The sequence below is a fragment of the Palaemon carinicauda genome, chromosome 25 (genome assembly GCF_036898095.1).
Source record: "Palaemon carinicauda isolate YSFRI2023 chromosome 25, ASM3689809v2, whole genome shotgun sequence".
Classification (NCBI taxonomy): domain Eukaryota; kingdom Metazoa; phylum Arthropoda; class Malacostraca; order Decapoda; family Palaemonidae; genus Palaemon; species Palaemon carinicauda.
Genome location: NC_090749.1, coordinates 77155591 through 77175786, shown reverse-complemented (window position 1 = coordinate 77175786; position 20196 = coordinate 77155591). Strand labels below are relative to the sequence as shown.

The 20196-nt window shown below is 43.7% G+C and overlaps 1 protein-coding gene across 3 annotated transcripts in view; it reads left to right on the top strand.

Moving 5' to 3' along the window:
* Nthl1 (Nth-like DNA glycosylase 1) overlaps positions 1-20196 on the top strand; it is a 319308-nt gene that overhangs the window by 203180 nt on the left and 95932 nt on the right. The window lies entirely within an intron of this gene.

Sequence of the window (20196 nt, the reverse complement as noted above, 5' to 3'; positions counted from 1 at the left end):
ATATGAATGGTAGACATCCTTTATGGGGTGATATTTTAGCAAACACAAGGGGCAATATTATCTCATCAATTGTGGAGAATGAGGATGTGGGACTACTTAATACAGGAGAGCCCACACACTTCCATGTTCAGACAGGTACTTTGTCATGCATTGACCTTTCAATTGCAAGCTCTAACTGCCTTCTTGATTTTGATTGGAGGACATTAGATGATTGGCATACTAGTGATCATGCACCAATCATTATAAACACCAACAAGGGTCCGCCTTTGCAAAGATTGCCACGTTGGAATCTAGACAAGGCAGACTGGGTTAAATTTTCCGAGCTAAGTGAAATCGAAGGGAGAGCAGAACAGTTTGGAAGTGTTGATGATGCCATAGACCTACTGAATGGAACTCTTCATACAGCAGGAGTCAATTCAATTCCCAAAACAACAGGGTTATTCAAACGACGACCAGTCCCGTGGTGGTCTTCAGAACTAACTGCACTCCACAGAGCCACAAGAAGATCTCTAACTCGATTGTGTAGACGCAGAACTGATGAGAATTTAACTATGTACAAGAAATGTAGAGCACAGTTCCGTCGTGCCATGAAAGAAGCAAGGCGCCAGTCATGGATGTCTTTTGTTTCCTCCATTAACAGTAGAACACCACCATCTTCTGTGTGGAGGAAAGTAAAAAAGATAGCTGGCAAATTCACCCCCAACCCATCACCAGTGTTGAAGGTGAATGGCCAGTATGTAACTGAAGCAAATGAAGTTAGCAATGCCCTGGCTAATCATTTTTCAAATGTATCCAGCAAGTGTGAAGGAGCCCCTGGTCACCAGTATAGGAGCACTGAAGAAAAGAAAATTTTAAATTTTGCAACAAGAAGGGAAGAGTCGTATAATTCTCCTTTCACTGAAAGAGAATTTGATTCCGCACTTGCTCATTGCAACGATACAACCCCTGGACCCGATGGAATTCCATATGCAATGATTAAACATGTACATTTTAATACAAAGCTATTTATTTTAAGAATTATTAATAGAATATGGCATGATCATAGTTACCCAAGTGTTTGGGAACTAGCCATTATTTTAGCCTTTTTAAAACCCGGTAAAGACAAGTTTTTAGCAGCAAACTATCGTCCTATTGCATTGACATCTTGTTTATGTAAAATCATGGAGAAGATGGTCAATGCAAGGCTGATATGGTACCTTGAAAAGAAAGGTATTTTATCACCGATTCAATGTGGATTCCGAAAAATGCACTCAACGACTGATGTGTTGATACGACTTGAGTCTTCTATTTGTGAAGCCTTTGCTTCCAAACAGCACCATGTTACAGTATTTTTTGACCTTGAAAAGGCATATCATACCACATGGAGATATGGTATTCTTAAAACCATTCATGAATTGGGATTGAGAGGAGAGCTGCCACTATTTATTCAGGCATTTCTTTCACGTAGAGTTTTTCAAGTGAGAGTGGGGGAAACTCTATCAGAGAGTAAGTGCCAGGAAGAAGGAGTTCCTCAGGGTAGTGTGCTGAGTGTAACCCTTTTTGCACTAGCAATTAATGGGATACCCTCAGCCATTCCCCAGGATGTTCTCTCAACATTATTTGTGGATGATCTCTCAATATCATTTGCTGGCACTAGAATGGCAATGGTTGAGAGAAAAATCCAACTCTCTATCGATAAAATTATCCAGTGGGCTGACATGAATGGACTTAAGTTCTCGACAAGTAAAACTATCATTGTCCATTTTTGTCGTATCCGGGGAGTACATCCAGACCCGGATATATACATTAAAGGTCAACGGATACCATGTGTATCGGAAACCAAATTTTTAGGTTTGATATTTGACTGTAGACTTACATGGGTTTCTCACCTAAAAGCGCTAAAAGCTAAATGTGTTGAAGCTCTGAATATCTTTAAAGTATTGTCCCATACATCATGGGGGGCAGACCGCAATACTATTTTAAAATTATACAAGGCCTTGATTTTTTCCAAAATTAGTTATGGTTGTGAGGTATATTCTTCAGCCACCCCAAGCCGGTTAAAAGTATTAGATTCGATACATCATGCAGGTATTAGATTGTCTACTGGAGCTTTTAAAACCTCGCCTATCCCAAGTCTCCTTGTTGATGCTGGAGAGTTACCTCTAGACCTTTACCGAATGTCTTCCATTCTTCGGTATTGGTTTAGATTGCAAAGACTCCCTAACTCTCTAGCCTTTCAGACTGCAAGTCTTGTAAGACACGCATCATACTTTGAGTTGCACCCAAAATCTCCTCAACCTTATGGCTTTCGGGTGAAACGATTATTAAATAGTCTGGATATAATTAGAAATAAGGTACTTCCATTCAAGGTATCATCAACGCCTCCATGGAAGTTACCAGAGATATCTTTTTGTAAATATTTTATTGGAGATAAGAAGAATATGTCAGACCTAGAAGCCAGGTCTCTTTTTAATGAACATGTTAAAGAACATAGAGGATCAACTTTTATCTATACTGATGGCTCCAAATCAGATGCTGGCGTTGGATTTGGAGTACATAGTAATGGTTTTAATTGTAGAGGTGCACTCCCTCTGACCGCTTCCATATTTACTGCCGAACTGTATGGCATATTAACCGCTATTGAGAAAATAGCGTTGGAGAAGGAGGGTAATTTTACAATTTTTAGTGATGCAAGGAGTGTCCTTCAAGCTATGGAAGTTTTTAATTCTAATAACCCTCTAGTTTTAAAGATTTTAGAATGGCTTTTCCTTATTGGACGGAGAGGTATAACAGTTCAATTTTGTTGGGTTCCAGCATATGTTGGTGTGTCCGGGAATGAGAAGGCAGATTCACTGGCTAAGGAGGCTGCATCCGAGTTGCTGCCAAGAAGGTATCCCATTCCCTGTAATGATTTCTTACCTGACATCAAGAAATTGGTTTGCAATAAATGGCAACAGCAATGGGATAGTCAAGATGGCAATAAAATGAGGGAAGTAACAAATGACATATCTCCTTGGAGGTATAATATGATGCCCCGAAAATGGGAGACGTCTCTTTGTCGTCTCCGTATTGGTCACACTCGGTTGACACATGAGTTTCTGCTGAAGGGCCAACACCAACCGTATTGTGACAACTGTTTAGTACCTCTAACAGTAAGGCATTTGTTGACCGAATGCCCCAATTATAACATCTTGCGGAATAGATATTTGTTTGAGGCTCGAGGTGAGGGTGGCAGGTTCATCCTTGCCAAGATTCTTGGAAATGATGTGTCCTACCATGCAAGTGGCATTTTTAGATTTCTTTCAGAAGCAGGTCTTCTGAAAAATATTTAACTTTTATGACATTCAATTTTTATGATTTTAACTGAATACTCTTCAATTTTTTATTTTTTTTATTTCATTTTTTATTTTTGTATACATAAATTAAATGTTACCGGTGTCAATGACCTTAGATGTCAGGATGCCTGAAAACTTTAAATCATTCATTCATTCATTCATTTTCTGCCATTGTAGCCAAGTTGATAGGTCTACTCAGGCGCATACAGGCTTCGAACTTGAGGCATATCAGGGATTCCGGAAGCCTGGGTAGCCACTCACTGAACTGAATGGAAGCACAGTCAGCGCTTAATTTACCCGATGTGAAGGTCGCCGGGGCGTTAGTCCAGCAATCGTGATCCCCCGGGGACAGGAGGGAAGTCGGATGCGTTTCCTTCAGCTGCGGTAACGGCTTGTCCTCGTTTATTGCCTGCTGAGCAAGGTCCGATATCTTAGTGACACACGGAGTAGGGGTTTACTCCTCCACTAGAAACATCGTGTACAGGCTCTTGTGAGGTGTTAACGTAGTGTTAACACACTCCCACTCGTTTAAGGGCCGGACCCAGGTGGACTGAGCCTGCCCCTTTGGGTACATTTTGGTTTCTTTGGGGACCTTGTCAAACCTTACGAGTGTCTCCTCGGTAAGGCATGCGAAACCAGAGAGAGGGAACTGTAGACCCGGCGGGAAGAATTCAAAATCTTCTACAGTCCGGGTGCCAAACCCTTCGATGGTTAACATACCATCTTTGAAGGGAGAGTGCAAGGCCGCCTTCCACGGATTGCTTTCGACGAATTCCGGGAGCTTGGAGGCATCCGGGATGATATATTGTGCTGTTGAGGTAGCCCATAACAAATGAGACCCTGTACGAGGCTATCTGGTTTAGCACTCTCTCTTCCCCCTAAAGGACAATTATTCCATTCAATTGTCAAGTTCACAGAGGCGCCAGGAATCTTTCATCATATAATTCCTGGTGACTTGGTATGTGACACGAGGTTTGAGCCAGTGAGCTACAGAGGTCCGTAAATTATATATATATGTATATAAATGGATAAATATCAACACAACATCGTGTTCAAATAGAAATAAATTTCTACCTCATCCATGGGATCGGATGCTGGCCTCTTCTAATGAAGGTCAGGTTGAAACCAACCATGCCACGAGAGGCCATTGCATCAACCTTGAAAGGGCTGCCGGATCGAAGGGAGCCTCCGGGGTCGTAGGTTTCAGGCCGGGCTTCGCTCTCGACCCAAGAGAAGTCTTAACTGGTTGGTGATTTGGAAGACCTGTGAGTCTTTGGTAGGGGCTGGCAGGTAGCTTTAACTTTAGGGACAAGGACGTGGCCCGACATCAGCCACGTGCTTCCTTGAAAACCCTAAAATGAAAAGACACAGGGTCTCTTTGCCCTGACACTCCAGGCAAACCCGCCAACCCAGATCTAAAGAGTCGCCAAGGTAGAAGTCATGGAAGACTGCGAGCTCCGAAAGAGGGTATATCGTTACTAATGAACAAGGTAACTCCGTTGGGAATGTAAAATAAATAGATCGAGAATAAATGTTTAAATCGATCAATCACAAAGGAAATAAAATGAAAATCCCAAAGGATTATATCCGAAGTTATAATTATAGATAGTAACGACAGGGGCACCTACAGAGTGTCCCATAGTAGGGTAGTAACCCAAAAAGATCCGGGTGTTCCGAATTCTTAAAATAGACCGGTATGAAACCGGGACAAAAGGCTATGAACAAAATTTCGGACCGTTATAGTAACCGGGGAGAAAACTTTTCATAAATTAACTGACATTGTCAAAATAATTCCATAAAAGGTGAAGATTATCAATGAAATAATATTGTCATAGCAAGAAATATACTATCCCGTCGGTACTGGGGAAGTATAGAATAACATAAAGATACATAAGTATCACATAGCAGGTCAGTAACCTAAAGAGATCCGGATGCTCCGAATTCTTGAATTAGACCAATATGAAATCGGGACAAAAGGCTATGAACAAAATTTCGGATCGGTGCAGTAACCGGGGAAAAACTTATAAATTAACTGACTTTGTTAAAACAATTCCATAATAAGTTAAGATTATCAATGAAAAAATATTGTCATAGCGAGAAATATGCTATCCCGTCGGTACTGGGGAAGTATAGAATAAAATAAAGATACGTGAGTGTCCCATAATAGGTTAGTAACCTAAAAGGATCCGGGTGTACAGGGTTCTTAAAGTAGACCGATATGAAACCGGGACAAAAGGCTATGAACAACTCTAGGACCGGTTTAGTAACCGGGGAAAAACTTATAAATAAACTGACATTGTTAAAACAATTCCGTAATAAGTTAAGGTTATCAATGAAATAATATTGTCATAGCTTGAAATACACTATCCCGTCGCTACTTGGGAAGTATAGAATAAAATACAGATACATGAGTATCCCATAATAGGTTAATAACCTAAAAAGATCCGGGTGTTCCGGATTCTTAAAATAGACCGATATGAAATCGGGACAAAAGGCTATGAACAAAATTTCGGACCGGTATAGTAACCGGGGAAAAAATTATCAAAAATTAACTGACATTGTTGAAACAATTCCATAATAAGTTAAGATTATCAATGAAATAATATTGTCATAGCGAGGAATATACCATCCCGTCATTACCAGGGAGGTATAAAATAAAAAAGGGTTTATAATAACATGCTACCTTATAATAACATGTTCCCTGTTAAACAATTCCGTAATTAGATATGATCATTCAATGAAATAATGTTGTCATAGTAGGAGATATACTATCCCGTTGTTACTGGGGAAGTATAGGATAAAAATGTTATAATAGCATGTTATAATAACATGCTACCCGTTGGCTCCGGGGAGACAACTATGAGAGACCCCGGGGTCGTAACATGCCTCCGGGGTAGGGGGAGTCAAAGGGGAGGGAGGAAGGGGTTCAATGACTCCCCGCCAGCCACAAGAACCCAAATGAACACCGCCAATAAATAACATAACAACAAATATTCGCTCCTCTGTGATACACCACGAACAAAAGTCTACATTATAGTAGAAACTCAAATAATACAGTACATAACGAAACATAACCAATACACAACCAAGTTCCCCCAGCCGACCGATGGCCAGTCAGAGCGGCGGGGAAAAAGGGCTACGACAAGGCATGAGAATGAATGTACTAAACTGAAACCCCGGTGGATGTTCTCGGCACCAACTATAGTGAGTCATAAGGTATCCCAGGAAGGGATGGTGTGAGGGGGGGAGGAGGTGGTGGCAAGGCTGAGGCACGAGAAGGACTCGATCCGTAATGCCAAACGCCCACGCAACCGGGAGGAATCCCTGAATGGGGATAATGGGGGGGGGGGGGAAAGGAGGCAACGAGAACTAACCAATGAGAGGGCAGGAGGCGATCACGTGGGCATGAGGGAGGACAGGAGTACCCACCTGACCGCTGGAACCACATAAGTAAAACGGAATAAGCAATAAAATAGTGTACAATAATGTTAAATGATGTAACACATTGAACTGGTTTATAGGCATGCGTAACTTAAAATAAAATTAGTAAGAGAAGGACGCAAGGGAATGGCAGGGGGATAATAGCTGGCAGCCCTCCAGAGCGGGAGGAGTCGCGCTGGACAGGGATACCAACATAACATCTACCTCGGGTAGATGCCGAACGGTAGGAAACAAATAAAATAACAACTGCCCCGCGAGAGTCCCACTCAAACTAAGCGATAACTAGACGGTAATCGCAATAATATCAATATATAATATCAATAATATAATAATATAAACACTTAATGCGGTAGCGAAACCAACTAGGCCATGCCCGAAGGCAGGCTTGCCAACCGAGTTCAAAACTATGATACGTAGTATATCATCAAAACATCAAAATAATATCAAAGCACAATGATGAGGTGTAATCGATGAGAAAAACCTCCAAAATAAGGTTCGAAACGAAAAACAATCAGTATGGAAGACCAATTGCAATACGTTAAGAACGAGCTAAGGCGGTAGCAAGCCAGCAAGGGAGCCGCAAGCGGTCCGACAAGAGGAAAAAAATAAAACCTCGAATAAAATTAAAATTAACGGCAATGCTACCCTCAAAAGCTCAAAACTCATAGATTTGGTACTTAACTTAGATATGGGGACCAGGGAATCCGCCATCGGCAAAAAGAAATGAGATATGAACGAAAAAACCAAAGAGAAAAATATACAAATGTTCATAGAAGATGTGCTATAAAGGAGTGACGTCACTGGCGTGGGTTGGGTTAGTGGTAGTAGTGTTGATCGGCACCTTGCTGTGGCGGGGATTTTGAAGAGGAGATATCTAAATAGTGCGAGACCTCTGGTTGTGAATTATCACGCCCCAGTATATTATACCGACACCTTATATAGGTGAGCGAGCTGGGTTCAACCTGGCATTCCTATGCTTTTTTTCTCTGGTAATATAAAGCAGTTATATTCCTTAGAAATAGTGATTTAGGAGTATTTCACTGGGCGGCACAGCTTGGAGCCCAGAAATATATTTATTGATAATCAATAAAGCATGAGGTCAATGTGCATTTTATAGTACAATATAAAACAAAATTTGGAAATATAATTAAAAGCATAAATAAGAGGTTAATATCAGAAATACTTGTTTCATCTGAAAGGAAATGCGTAAGCCACTTTAGAAAGGAAATTTTGTAAAATTTTCTTATTTTCTTATTTCTGTCATTACAGTCTATAGACACTTACGTAGTAATACGCATGGCACATGTGTAAGTCTTTTATGCTTCTTTCACCTTTATACTTGGAACATTCCATAGTGTCACCACGGTGACACTTCACTTAACATGTCACTCCGTGGGGAGAGATCATGTACACCCATCACCAAAGTCCCGAATAGTGCACTGTTCCTCGCAGTTTTCAAGCGGCAGGATTTAGCGCACTACCTGCCACCACCACAAAGCGCTTGATCTCCTGCACTTGCTTTGCGTAGTGTTTAAAGAAAACCCTGGATGACTTCCATCCAGTATATGAGCGAAGACTTTCAAAATTCATATTTTGGAAAAAATTCAGAGGCGAAGCAATCTTTCTCGGATCATGACCTGCGGGTGTACTGTCTGGATCGGCTCTGCGAATGAAGTAGGTGATCTTCGTCCTTAATTGTTTCAAAGACAATGTTGAACCTGAGGTTTCTCCCCTAAAAAGCTGTCCTCCCCTAAAGTCTTAAGTTCTACGAAGATAGACCTTTAGGCACTCTACTGGACATAGAGATGCATCTTCCTTCAGAGGGCAGATTCTCCAGGGACCCCACCTTTTAGTGGGTAGCTCATTTTTAGCGAGAAACGTTGGGTCAGGAAAGAGATTCAATTCTCCACTCTCCGTGAACTGGATATGGCCGTCATCCCTCAAAAGGGCCACTATTTTGCTGACTCTGGCTCCCGAGGCTAGTGCAAATAAGAATATAACCTTTTGGGTCAAATCTTTTAGAGAGCAATCTTCGTTGTTCAGGGTTGAAGCCAAATGAAGAACCTTATCTAAGAACCAGAAATGGGCCACGGAGGTGCTGCAGGCCTAAGCATAGCGCCGGCCTTAGGGATTTTATTGAAGATTTCGTTACAGAAGTCCACTTGGAAGGCATACAGCAAGGGTCTAGTCAAGGCAGATTTACACGTAGAAATCGTGTTGGCTGCTAAACCTTGTTCATGGAGATGAATAAAGAATGATAAACAGAAATCTGTCGAAATTTCTTTTGGTTTCTTTGCCTTGACAAAGGCAACCCATTTCTTCCAGGAGGACTCGTATTGTCTTCTGGTAGATTTAGACTTATATTCTTCTAAGAAGTTTATACTGTCTCTCGAAATCCCAAACCTTTTCTTGACTACTAAGGAGAGAAAATCATGAGATGAAGGTTTCGGGTTTTCTGTGATGAAGCGAAGACAGTCGACTTCTGCACTTGTTGAGTCAGAACTGGATCTGGTAACGGGACTAGCTTCAGTCGCAGTTCCATATTAGAGGGAACCAGATGCTGTTCGGCCACTTATGAGCCACTATCGCTGCTGTTCCCTGAAAGGATCTCAGTTTGTTGAGGACTTTCAACAGAAGGTTGGGTGGAGGGAACAGGTAAATCCTGGACCATCTGTTCCAATCTAGGGACATCGCGTCCACTGCTTCCGCTAGAGGGTCCTCGTACGGGGCTACATATCGAGGTAGCTTCTTGTTGTCCCTCGTCGCAAAGAGGTCGATCTGCAGTCCTGGGACTTGACGTAAGATGAAGGAGAATGATTCTGCGTCTAGGGACCATTCTGACTATCGGGGTAGGCCTGGATAGAGCGTCTGCCGTCACATTGAGGAACCCTTGAAGGTGAACTGCTGACAAGTGCCATCTCTTCTTTTCCGCCAGACGGAAGATGGCCAACATCACTTGGTTGATTTGGGGCGATCTCGAACCTTGCCGGTTCAGGCATCTCATTACCACTTTGCTGTCCAGGACCAGTCTGATGTGGAGCGAGCAGGGAAGCTTCAGTTTCTTCAGAGATAGGAAAACTGCCATGGCTTCCAGAATGTTGATGTGGAAGGTTTTGACGAGGGAGGACCAAGTCCCCTGGACTTTCCATTGGTGAGAGTGGCCTCCTTATCCTTCCTTTGAGGCGTCCGTGTGAACGATGACTGAGGGTGGAGGTGGTTGTAAGGGCACCGATTTCCTTAGGTGCTTGGCCTCCGACCATGGCTTGAGAAGTGATCGTAGACGGGTTGGTATTGGTCTTCTTAGATCTCTTTGAGCGTTTGATGCATATCTTCTCCAGACTCCTGATGCATCTTTTAATTGTGCCCTCAGCACTGGGTCTGTCACTGAGGTGAACTGGAGGGAGCCCAGTACTCTCTCCTGTTGTCACCTTGATATCCGAGCGGATTTTAGAAGTCTCTTGACAGATACTTCTATCTCTCTCCTCTTCTTTGATGAAAGGGAGAGGCGGTGTGACTGTAAGTTCCAATGAATTCCGAGCCATTGAAACTTTTGAGCGGGAGATATTCGAGACTTTTCTATGTTGATCTTGAATCCCAAATGTTCCAGGAACTGGATCACTTTCTTGGAGGCTTGCATGTATTCTATTTCGGATGCTGCCCACACCAGGCAATCGTCCAGGTAGGCCATTTCCTGAACTCCTCTCTGGCGTAATTGATGAATGACTGCATTTGCAAGCTTCGTGAAGATTCTTGGGGCTATGTTTAGTCCGAAGGGCATAGCTCTGAAGACATATTGTCTCTTCTGAAGCTTGAATCCTAGGTAGGAGGAAACTTGTCGATTGATTGGGACATGCCAATATGCGTCTGCCATGTCTATGGAGACTGTGTATGCCTTTTTGGGCAGTAGGGTCCTTATGTGTTGAAGGGTGAGCATCCTGAACTTGTGGTTTACTATGAACTTGTTGAGTGGCGACAAGTCCAGAATGACTCTGAGTTTGTGCGAGTCCTTCTTTGGAACACAAAACAGCCTTCCTTGGAATCTGATGGACTTTGCCCTCTTTATTACTCTCTTGTCCAAGAGTTCTTGGACATATTCTTCCAGAACGGGGGTTGAGTGTTGGAAGAATTGAGGGAAAGTTGGTGGAGCTGCATTCCAGCTCCAACCCAGTCCGTTCTTGATCAGGCTGTGGGCCCAGGAATTGAAGGTCCAACGATCCCGGAAAGAGAACAGTCTCCCTCCTACCGGAAGCATCTCACTTGGAGTGCTGACCGGCGGACTTGCCTCCTTGGCCACGTCCACCTCTGTTGCCTTTGCCTCTTGAGGGGCGTCTAGAGTAGCCCCGAAACGAGCCTCTAGATTTCGGCCGAAAGATAGTAGATTGCCTTTCGAAGGCCGAGGTAAAGACTGGCGACTGTGTCGCCAACTGCTGGGGCACCAGTTGGTACGTGGTGGGTGGTTGTGCCACTGCCTGGGGCACCGTGGCCGCGGGAAGGTGTTGCTGTTGTCTAGGGGGGGCGAGAAGGCGCCCTTGGCCTCTTCGTCTTCCTCTTGGGTGGGGGACCCTCATCGTGGGAAGACTTCCTCTTCATTGACAAGCCCCACTTTTGGAGAAGGTTCCTATTCTCTGTGGCAGCTTTGTCGACGACCTCCTTAACCACTTCACTTGGGAAGAGGTCCTTACCCCAGATGCTGGATGATATCAGCTTCCTTGTTTCGTGCCTCACCGCAGCCGAGGCAAAGATGAACTCTCTATAAGCCCTTCTGGCCTTGATAAAGTTATACAGGTCCTTGGTCACGGTTGCCAGGTGTGCCTTGGCAAAGACCATGAACATGTCTGGGGATTGGGAGTCGCTTGCCATCGTCTCCATCATGGTTTGAAGAGACATCGAGGCGGCAAGTCTTTCTTTCGTTTCCTGTTCCCGGCGCATTTGAAAGTCTGACAACTTAGGGAGGTCTTCGCCAAACTGACGTCCGGCAATGTCGGCCTCCAACTTCCCGACTGAGAAGGTATGATGAACATCTTTCCAATCTTGTCCGTCCGATGGTAGGGCGAGGGAGAACGGCCTACACTCCTCGAGTGTGGGACATGGTTTCCCTGCCTCGATCGCCTTCAAGGCTGCCTTGTACCCTTTTTCCATAAAGGGGAAGGCTCGGGAAGAAGAAGCAACTAAGGAAGGGTGCTTCTTACTCAGAGCCGGCACTTTGGAATTAGGGAAGGCCCTCTCCTTCAGCGTGCTAGATAGCAAGGCCTGAGCTTTGGGGAGGTCAAGGACTATGACCTCTTTCGGCTCTGTCTCCTCTTTTGAGGGGGGTTCCGTCCAGATGGACGTAGCAGTCTGGGTAGGCCCCTAGGCTGGGCCAGAATTCCACATCTTCGACATGAACTGTGCCCAGCTTGTCGTAGATGAAGATGTTCCCCGCCGACATTGGCATGTATTCAGCATACCTCCACGGATTGACGGCCGAGAAAGAGGGAAGATCCTTGACGTTCAGCTTCTTCAGAGTTGCACGGGATGCTGCAAGTTGGTGCATTTCTAATCTTAATGCAACTTCTTTTTCAGTGGTCTGCTTCTGTAACTCCTGGACCTTAGTGAGTATGGACGATAAGGTCTGACTCATATCGGCTGATGGGGGAGCAGATGAGGTCGAGGGAATGGGCTCTGCGGCAGGAGGCGATGAAACCGAAACTATCTCGGTCCCTTCCTCGTCAGTCTCAGGAGCCACCATTGACTCCTCCTCCTGATCTTCAGCAAGAAGACTTTGTTCAGTGCCTTCTGACACTTCTGACATCCTGTCGTCCAGCTGGATGTCCTTCATTGCGTCTGATACATCAGATTCTACCGGAATCTGGACGCAGGGGATCTCTGAATGAGGTTGAGGGATTACTGCATCCGAAGATGCCCTTGGGAAAAGACAGGCCCTCATCTTTTCACTAGGAAGGTAGGGCCCAGTGGTGTTCTTTTTAAAACCCCTGACCCATTTTCGCAGCTTATCCCTTGCTGCATCCCTTGAATCCGTTGTCTTTTGATCATCAAAAGTCTCAGTAACCAAGTTTGAGCAAACGTCACATACCTGGGGGTCCCAATACGTCAGAGCTCCCTTTGTTGCTGCACAGCGAGCGTGCATCCTGCACAGTCCATGGCCGCAGAAGTTCTTACTGCGGACGTTGCAGAATACACTCCCACACTTGGGATGGTCGTCCTGTAAAGAGAGGAAAATACAATGAATATTCGGTGAATTATCTCATAATATTAAGTATACTATATATTCTTTTGTATATATAGCTTAGGATAGGTAAGCTAGAAAGGAAGAAGGAAAGACATACATGTGTTTCCTGTCCAGTCAATTGCTGTAGCCTCCCTCAAAATTAAAATTATGGGTATTTCTAATAAAGAAAACCATTGGAAGATTTCTATCCAAAAAGGATATAAAAGTGTAACCTAACACTGTCTTCTGGATTTTTAATATTGGGGATTGATATCAGTGATCACTAATTATGTTAAAGAAAGAACTCACTTTCTTTATATTTAGTGGTCTCACAATAGGCTGCCCATGAAAACACAGTGTATGTTAGAAGAAAATTATGGGCTACCGTATAATCTATACTGTAGTTTTCTGATTGCAGTATGATCTATATTGCAATTATAATGGCTACTGTATAATCATATACTGTAGTACCCACTGGCAAATGCCAGAAGGCTAGCACCTGGGTACAAATCAGAAGATGTCCTGCCTTCTGGAGGTAATGGGCGGCAGACCGCCGGCTGTCGGTGGGTTGCCGGCTGCTGGGAGGTCACCGTCCGTTGGCAACCTCCTGGCAGTCGGCCGACCGCCCGGCTGCCGGCAGCTAGCGGTTAGGTAGTATACCGGCAGTCGGCCGACCGCCCGGCTGCCGGCAGCTAGCATAGCTGCCGGCAGATAGCTGGTGGGCCCCCGGCCGCCGGAGGGTCGCCGGCTGTCGGCAATCTATGCCAGCCGGCGAATAGTTATATTATATCAGCGGTCTGCAGCCCATCCGGCTGTCGGCAGCTAAACATAGCTGCCGGCAGGTAGGACCCAGGGTACTAGACAGTGGAGAGAGAGAGAAAGCATGGAATGAAGGATTGTGTAAGAGCTCTGCCTTACTGCCTTCTATCCAGAATGAGGGTTCAAATGGAAAGGGAGAATGGATCATTCAAGCTTCCATCCATCCATAACCTTGCCGGACTCCGCCGGCAGGGTTAAGGGATGGCAGACCAAGGGAGGGCTGAAGAACACTCAACAGAGGGGTGGGGCTTCTGCCAGCAGCCGGCACAGCTGAGCAACAGACAGAAAACCCGAGCCAGTCCCACAACCTACCGGTACTAAGGTTGATTGTAGGATGATGGCTAAAGGTATGTGATGGCTAGGCCATCACTAAAGGACAGAGTGGGGAGGGGTGAGGGTCCTATTGGGTGTGGAAGGAGCCGGCAGTATAGCCTGTCCTACCACACCTAACTAGACTCTGTTCCAGTATTAGAACTAACCCATGTGGCCAGAGAATTCTATTCTCTGGCCTAGGATCAGTCCAATACAGAAAAGAGATTGGCAGCACCCTCGCTGCCATCTCTAGACAAAAGGGAACAAAGTTCTAGTGCCAGCGTCCCCCAAGCAATAGAAGAATTCTATTCTTCAGCTTAGTGCCGGCACAGGACTAGTCTGCTAGGCCACAAGGAGAAGGCATCATATCCTATAATGCCTTCAGGTGTGGCCTAGGGAGGTCTAGCCTCCTATGTCGGTAGTCTAACCTACAAGGAAATCCAATCATCTTGCTAGTCGGCTACCGACCACAGACAAAATACTCTGAGGTTCTGACTAAGCCCAAAAACCTGCATCTGCAGTTACAGGGAAAGGTCAGAAGCACCCTAGCCTAGTTTTACCCGATAGCAATTCGAGGTAAAGCTGACTAGGGTTCAGCCTTGGCTAACTCAGAGGGAGAAGAGATTGCTCTTAAATCTCCGAAGGAGATTAGTATCGCCCTATAAAAGACTAGGAGGTATCAGTCTCCACTTGAATAACGCGATACAAGAGCAATCGGGGATATGTATGAAAGTATACTAAAGCCCCTAGGCTAGTAGCCTAGAGGCTGTGAGAATCGATTACCTAAATCACCGAAACTCTTTCGTATACTATCTTTGGAAGAGGAAAAATTGCAGTAAATATCTTATATGTATAAAATATTGCCTAAAGCTTCAATAAAATTACCACACTAGGAAAATCTATTATATCATGCATGAAAGTACTAAAAGCAAAACGCCTAGGCTAGGAAGCCTAGCGTAAGAGAGGATCGGTTACCCAAATCGCCGAAGCCCATGAATACTATCGGCATAATATAAAAATTTTCTAGCAATGAAGGCTAAATAGCTAAATTTATTAAAGCTATTAAAAACTGGGAAGGTTGTTCTGGCTAAATAAATGACTCATGCATAGCGAACGACAGCGTCCATGACGTCTCCAGTTAGGCAACAGCTCTTGTAGCATTAATTGAAACCTGATTCGAGTAAAAAACTGGCAAGAGCTTACATTTATACAAAGTAAAGATAATACTCAACTTTCCAGAGGCAGATGAGGCTGGAGAAAGCATCATAAAAGCAATAAATCCAAAAATAGTGTAAGAGCACAGGGAAAATCCGAGTTATGGCGCTACGAATAAAGGAATAACAAGATGGCGCCCGGACGTGACGTCATACAGGTACTCAAAACAGTAAGGAGCCGTGCGTGCCTTAATAACGGCTCTCCTTCGATTCTTGCCACTTTCCCTCTCGAAGCGAAAACGCTATTCGGGGTGAAGATAGCTATTTGGCGTGTCAAGAATACGTCCTCTGATATTATGCGATATCCCTAAAGGTGAAAGTTAGGGATATTCGCGCCAGGAGTTAGAATTCTGGATACCTTAAGGTAAAATTCTCTGGGATATATCACTGTAGTCAAATACAACCTAGGAAGCTACTTTAAAGAAACTTCCATCAGGACGACATGGCCTGAGCCCAAAAATATATATATACAGTGGTACCTCTACATACGAATTTAATACGTTCCACAAGCGACTTCGGGTGTAGAAAATGTTCGGTTGTAGAAACGAATTTTCCCATAAGAATACATTGAAATAGGATTGATCCGTGGCTGAGCCCAAAAAACTATGATAACTCTTTAATAAATTACTACACATAATTACACATGACAATAATGCACACTAAATTAGATAATAGACATGTAAAAAAGAATAGTTATAAAGAAATAATAAATAAGTTCACTTACGCAGACGTGGCGTCATGCTTTTCAATAATTCCTTGCTTTACTTCTAAAGAAAGCGTTTCCTTCTTCCTTTTCTCACCACTACCACTACCACTTGCGAAACTAAGCCTTTTAGGACCCATGATTTACGTAAAATACCGTAAAAGGATGAATGTAAAAAATCACGATTAAAACACAGTTAATAGCAGAACGCACAGGGCACAACCACACGAAGCAGACGAGAACAGAGGAATGACCCAAGCCACGCTAATTGATGGTCCCTCCGAGGTCGAAGTGCTGCCTTCTATCGGCGGAAATAAAAAATATATCCGGCGTTATGAGTACCATCTACGTGTATGGGTATTGTTTACTTCGGGTGTCGAAAAAAAATTCTGGTGTAGAGTAGGAACGTGTTCGAATTGTACTTGTCACGTCTCCTGGTTGAATAGACATTGTGCACACTTGCAGTTGGCTCTCCCTTGGAGAAACTCAGTGAAGGTCATACGTCATTCTCTACCTATTATGGCCATGGATGCTTGAGTCTCGGCCTCTCTCCAGGTGGTATTGTGGCTAAACCAGTTGATAAACTTCACTGGTATAATAGTGTTGTCAACCCATGAGTCCCTGGTAAAGTACTGTAGACTTTTGTTGGAAAGGCCATCACCATTTTTGCAGAATAGTCACCCAACCATTCAGCTAACTGGGTGTTGAAGAGTCATAATGGCACAGAGGCCTTACTGGCATTATGGAATGCATTTGTGTCGTGATCTTTGTCAGGTTTTCAGTAGAGGGACATTGAGGTAGTGATAGAAAGTTAGAGAATTGTTAGTCTGGGTTCTCTAAGTTAGAGAATTGTTAGTCTGGGTTCTCTAATCTACTGTGTAGTGCCCTTCAAGATCCCCTTCCCTTTAAAGGAGAACACAGCTAAATTTTCGGGTTTGTGTTTAAGGAAGGATGTCCACAGAAAAAGTAGGTGGTGGAAAGGGGGGGGGGGGGCGGCAAACTGAGGTAAATAGTCCCTCTCTCTACCTACCACTATTAGAGGGATGTCTATCATGTATTTGGGTAATGTGGCACTGGGCCAAACCTTGGATGGTGTGTGTTTTTGGGACAGTGTCTTACTGTCCTTTATGGAATGTCGGCCCCGTATCTTGACAACTGATAATGTTCTGGATCTACCTTCCAGGATTGTGGAAAGCTCTGACCGTGTCGGCAGTTAAGGTAGAGATGCTGGATAAAAATGCCCTCAAAGTTATTAACGAGAGACGGCTTTTATAGTAAATTCTCCTAGATGGGGAAGTCATTTGGGTGCAAGAGACCGGTCATTGACTACTGTTTGCTGAACTGTTTTTTTTTTTTTTTTTTTTTTTTTTTTTTTTTTGGCCAGACCATGTTTAAGGTGAAAACAGTACATTCTGTAATGTCTATTACCAGAGAAGGAGACTTCATACTGTCTGTGGACCTAAAGGGTGAATACTTTCAAGTATCCATTCATTATGTCTTGTGGAAGTACCTCTGCTGTGTCCTCAAAGGAGTAGTGTACCACTACAAGGTCCTGCTTCTCAGGTGTTCACCTTTTTGTTCATCTTGGTCCTATTCTTGATATGTCTCCTGGGGGGTATCTTGATGATTTGATGAACCTTGCCTCTTCTAAGAAGCAATTTGTGATGATTGATGGGGCATCAGTAGGCATCTTTCTATCAAAACATTTTCCTCACCAGGCTCATGGAGGTAAGGCAACCATTCCAGAGCTTATGGGAACTTCTAGCTTGCCTTTGGCAGTCTTTTCAGCCATCTGTCATCCTTGGAGAAACTCAGACCCTTGGAGTATCTACCTCAGAGATCACCTTTGAAGTGTATGAAGTATTTCTGGTATCAGCAGCCAGGGATCATTGTGATCATCTTAATCCAGTGTAGCAATAGGTATGGAACAATCTCATCTGGTAACAGAATGACAACAACCTCACCACAGGAGGCAAGGTCTCTATGAGTCTATTTTGACTCATAGGACTGATTTTATCTCCTATCTCCCTCCATATATGCTTCTGTTTTTGGATGTATCAAAGGACAGGTGGGTTGCATACCTGGAAGACCTAGTCACATCAGATATGTAGACTGTAGAAGTACTATAACAGCATATCAACATGTTAGTCTCTACAAACATTTTAGCAACTTGGTCCACTTTTCTATCAGCCATAACTTCAGAGGTACTAATAGTCTGTGAGTTGCTTGAACTTAACTGATAGAGACTACCCAGGATCTGTTTTCAAAGAACTTTGAATATGTCTGGATACCTATGAAGGGTCTGTAGCTTTCTATCTGGGAAAATAGGCCATATTTTGCCAATGGTTTTGTGGAAGGGGTGGCTCTGGTTTGAGTATTCCTCCAGTAGATCACAGACTTCCTCTTTGGCCTCTGATAAACCTTGACTTAGGTCTTTAGACTGAATGGTTTGATCCTCTCTTTGTGGGAGTTGTCCTGTGAGGAGCTTTGAAAAGTCATGCCCTCCCCAGGATCTCAGTCCCTAAAGGTGGGACGTGACCTTCGTTCTTAGGTTTCTTACGGTCGAGCTGTATGAGCCTCACACAACATCTTCTGACTGAAATTTAAATCAGAGGACTATTTTTGCCACCCTTAGCATCAGTAAAGAGAGTAAACGAGTTGCTCAGAATATCTCCTCAAGTTGGTTTTATGGACGGCCAAAGAGTCTCCAGTTCTTTGCTAGACTTTGTGACCAAACCCAGAACCTGTCAGTCCCACAGCCCCAAGTTTGTGGCGTTTTCTGTCTCATCCTTGGGAAACATCTCTGGCAGGGATTGAGAGGAGTGTGCTGTGAGGGAATTGTAGTGCTATCTGAAGGAAACTCAGCAGTTCAGCCTTATAGTTAGAGACTCTTCATTAGCACTGGCAAGAACAAAATGGAAGTGTTTATGCATCTTCTAGCGATGGAGTATGCCTAACGATTGCCTTCAGGAAGGACATCTCAGTGTATCAGAGGATGAAGTTAGAGTTCTGTAAATGTTAGAATACCTTCATAAACTTTGATTTTTGGTAGGATACCCACAAGTTCTTGAATACTTCTCACCTTAGCCCTGTGGTGGCTACTAAACAAGTTTTGTATACCAGCCCAGTTCTTTCACAGGTCAGAAAGCATCTGCCTTTGGTATCCCTCATGGCTTGAAAGACAGAATGACTGGCTCTTCTACTTTTTTTTCTTCCCCACTCTTGTGCTTGCAGCAGCAACACCAACTGTAATGTGCTTGATCAGATATGTGGTGCTGATAAGCTTCACAACTGAGCGTCTGTTCTTCAAAGATGAGATCTGTGAAGAAATACCTCCTTTTAACATGATGAGGTTGGTTGAATGCATACCAAAACATCTATTATAAAATACAACAAAACAACAACAAATGTAGCTGTTTCTAATCCACTGCAGGACAAAGGCCTCAGCCATGTCTTTATTCATGGATGGAGTTTAGCCAGTTTTCATCACTACGCTCCCCAGTTTGGATTGGTGATGGTGGGAGACTTTTGTCTAATCACTCACAGCAAACCAACCAAGTTTGGGTGTTCCTGACTAGTACAGCTTTGCTGATTATGGTGATACACAAACCCTTTCACAATGTTAAGGTATCCAAACTTAGAAAGGGTTACCATCATATGCTTGGTTTTAAATTCATCTACATCACCCTTCCATGGGGAGATAAGTTCATCTGCATAAACCATGAACTAGGCCAAGCGCTAACAGCTTCTATATCCATAGGATTAGCTGTATGAAGGTTATTGGAGTCAACTTCCTTGCTTCCTTATGGGACCAGGATGGGTGACTTCCAGGGGGAAAAAGAATATCCCAATTTAGTTTTAGTTGATGTCTTCTTTCAATGATTATGCCTCATATTTAAAGGACAGAAGGTTTGTATTTGCCTTGGAACAACTGTGAACTTTAGCAAATAATCTTTTTGCTTGCTGTGCTAACCTAAGTTCTTCATGTTATGCTCCCCCCTCCTAACCAGCCTTCTCAGTCCTGAATAGAAGAACAAAAGTGGCTTCTTCTATCACCTGGTATCTACTAACTATCTTGTTCCAGCTCGTGCTGAAGTTATCTGTAATTTAAGGGACCTCGGTTTGAACAGCTATGAAAAATACAAACTATTTGAAATTTTTATACTGCAGTCTTATTAAAAGTTC